Below are 4,025 nucleotides of genomic sequence, written 5' to 3'. Positions count from 1 at the left end.
CACACTGACTCAGTACTGGTACTTCCTGTATATAGCCATGTTGTTACCTGGTACTTCCTGTATATAGTCATGTTATTATCTGGTACTTCCTGTATATAGCCATGTTATTACCTGGTACTTCCTGTATATAGCCATGTTATTACCTGGTACTTCCTGTATATAGCCATGTTATTACCTGGTACTTCCTATATATAACCATGTTATTACCTGATACCCCAGCACACTGACTCAGTACTGGTACTTCCTGTATATAGCCATGTTGTTACCTGGTACTTCCTGTATATAGTCATGTTATTATCTGGTACTTCCTGTATATAGCCATGTTATTACCTGGTACTTCCTGTATATAGCCATGTTATTACCTGGTATTAAACATCTCTGACATGTATTAAACATCTCTGACATGTTTTAAACATCTCTGACATGTTTTAAACATCTCTGACATGTATTAAACATCTCTGACATGTTGTAAACATCTCTGACATGTATTAAACATCTCTGACATGTTTTAAACATCTCTGACATGTATTAAACATCTCTGACATGTATTAAACATCTCTGACATGTATTAAACATCTCTGACATGTATTAAACATCTCTGACATGTATTAAACATCTCTGACATGTATTAAACATCTCTGACATGTATTAAACATCTCTGACATGTATTAAACATCTCTGACATGTATTAAACATCTCTGACATGTATTAAACATCTCTGACATGTTGTAAACATCTCTGACATGTATTAAACATCTCTGACATGTTTAAACATCTCTGACATGTATTAAACATCTCTGACATGTATTAAACATCTCTGACATGTATTAAACATCTCTGACATGTTTAAACATCTCTGACATATATTAAACATCTCTGACATGTTGTAAACATCTCTGACATGTTGTAAACATCTCTGACATGTATTAAACATCTCTGACATGTTGTAAACATCTCTGACATGTATTAAACATCTCTGACATGTATTAAACATCTCTGACATGTATTAAACATCTCTGACATGTATTAAACATCTCTGACATGTTTTAAACATCTCTGACATGTATTAAACATCTCTGACATGTTTTAAACATCTCTGACATGTATTAAACATCTCTGACATGTATTAAACATCTCTGACATGTTTTAAACATCTCTGACATGTATTAAACATCTCTGACATGTATTAAACATCTCTGACATGTTGTAAACATCTCTGACATGTATTAAACATCTCTGACATGTATTAAACATCTCTGACATGTATTAAACATCTCTGACATGTTTTAAACATCTCTGACATGTATTAAACATCTCTGACATGTTGTAAACATCTCTGACATGTATTAAACATCTCTGACATGTATTAAACATCTCTGACATGTATTAAACATCTCTGACATGTTGTAAACATCTCTGACATGTTTTAAACATCTCTGACATGTATTAAACATCTCTGACATGTATTAAACATCTCTGACATGTTGTAAACATCTCTGACATGTATTAAACATCTCTGACATGTATTAAACATCTCTGACATGTATTAAACATCTCTGACATGTATTAAACATCTCTGACATGTATTAAACATCTCTGACATGTTTTAAACATCTCTGACATGTATTAAACATCTCTGACATGTATTAAACATCTCTGACATGTAAACATCTCTGACATAAAACATCTCTGACATGTATTAAACATCTCTGACATGTATTAAACATCTCTGACATGTTGTAAACATCTCTGACATGTATTAAACATCTCTGACATGTATTAAACATCTCTGACATGTATTAAACATCTCTGACATGTATTAAACATCTCTGACATGTATTAAACATCTCGGACATGTTGTAAACATCTCTGACATGTATTAAACATCTCTGGCCATCTCTCTCAGTGTTACACTCCTTCTGTCTCTCTCAGTGTTACACTCCTTCTGTCTCTCTCAGTGTTACACTCCTTCTGTCTCTCCCTCCATCTCTCTCAGTGTTACACTCCTTCTGTCTCTCCCTCCATCTCTCAGTGTTACACTCCTTCTGTCTCTCCCAGTGTTACACTCCTTCTGTCTCTCTCAGTGTTACACTCCTTCTGTCTCTCCCAGTGTTACACTCCTTCTGTCTCTCCCAGTGTTACACTCCTTCTGTCTCTCTCAGTGTTACACTCCTTCTGTCTCTCCCTCCATCTCTCTCAGTGTTACACTCCTTCTGTCTCTCCCAGTGTTACACTCCTTCTGTCTCTCCCTCCATCTCTCTCAGTGTTACACTCCTTCTGTCTCTCTCAGTGTTACACTCCTTCTGTCTCTCCCTCCATCTCTCAGTGTTACACTCCTTCTGTCTCTCCCAGTGTTACACTCCTTCTGTCTCTCTCAGTGTTACACTCCTTCTGTCTCTCCCAGTGTTACACTCCTTCTGTCTCTCCCAGTGTTACACTCCTTCTGTCTCTCCAGTGTTCCATCTCCTCAGTGTTACCTCCTTCTCTCTCAGTGTTACACTCCATCTCTCCCTCCATCTCTCTCAGTGTTACACTCCTTCTGTCTCTCCGTCCATCTCTCAGTGTTACACTCCTTCTGTCTCTCCCTCCATCTCTCAGTGTTACACTCCTTCTGTCTCTCAGTGTTACACTCCTTCTGTCTCTCCCTCCATCTCTCAGTGTTACACTCCTTCTGTCTCTCCCTCCATCTCTCTCAGTGTTACACTCCTTCTGTCTCGCTCAGTGTTACACTCCTTCTGTCTCTCTCAGTGTTACACTCCTTCTGTCTCTCCCTCCATCTCTCTCAGTGTTACACTCCTTCTCTCTCCCTCCATCTCTCAGTGTTACACTCCTTCTGTCTCTCCCAGTGTTACACTCCTTCTGTCTCTCCCTCCATCTCTCTCAGTGTTACACTCCTTCTGTCTCTCTCAGTGTTACACTCCTTCTGTCTCTCTCAGTGTTACACTTCTTCTGTCTCTCCCTCCATCTCTCTCAGTGTTACACTCCTTCTGTCTCTCCCAGTGTTACACTCCTTCTGTCTCTCCCAGTGTTACATCCTTCTGTCTCTCCCAGTGTTACACTCCTTCTGTCTCTCTCAGTGTTACACTCCTTCTGTCTCTCTCAGTGTTACACTCCTGTCTCTCCCTCCATCTCTCAGTGTTACACTCCTTCTGTCTCTCCCTCCATCTCTCTCAGTGTTACACTCCTCTCAGGTCTCTTCCTCTCTCCTGACCCCGTCAGAAGGTCAGGTCTCTTCCTATCTCCTGACCCCGTCAGAAGGTCAGGTCTCTTCCTCTCTCCTGACCCCGTCAGAAGGTCAGGTCTCTTCCTCTCTCCTGACCCCGTCAGAAGGTCAGGTCTCTTCCTCTCTCCTGACCCCGTCAGAAGCCCAGGTCTCATTATTGATCATTCTGCAGTCGCTGGAGATGCTTTATCTGATGGTAGTGTTACAGTCCTTCCTTCCTTCCCATCACTACAAGGAACTTAGGACTGACCTGAGATCAGCCTGACAGGAAGCTGTTTGTTCTTCACGTGCCGGCCCCTCTGCGTTCTCTAGCTGTGTGATTGGTTAATGACGGATACCATATTAACACACTCTTAATCACAACCCAGACTGTGCTGTTCCATCAACCCCCCCAGTCCATACCCAGTGGTTATTCTCAGTAGTGAATGTATTGTACCCAGACTGTGCTGTTCCATCACCCCCCCCAGTCCATACCCAGTGGTTATTCTCAGTAGTGAATGTATTGTACCCAGACTGTGCTGTTCCATCAACCCCCCCAGTCCATACCCAGTGGTTATTCTCAGTAGTGAATGTATTGTACCCAGACTGTGCTGTTCCATCAACCCCCCCCAGTCCATACCCAGTGGTTATTCTCAGTAGTGAATGTATTGTACTCACGGACGGTATGTTAGGGCATGTACCATGTGAGTGCAGGTTAGTCCATTATTGTACAGGTTAGTCCATTATGGTACAGGTTAGTCCATATGGGTACATGTTAGTCCATGTGGGTCCAGGTTAGTCCATGTGTGTACAGGTTAGTCCA

The sequence above is a fragment of the Oncorhynchus keta genome, unplaced genomic scaffold (assembly GCF_023373465.1).
Source record: "Oncorhynchus keta strain PuntledgeMale-10-30-2019 unplaced genomic scaffold, Oket_V2 Un_contig_3170_pilon_pilon, whole genome shotgun sequence".
Taxonomy (NCBI): Eukaryota; Metazoa; Chordata; class Actinopteri; order Salmoniformes; family Salmonidae; genus Oncorhynchus; species Oncorhynchus keta.
The sequence above is the reverse complement of the archived record's forward strand: the minus strand, read 5'-3'. Positions refer to the sequence as shown.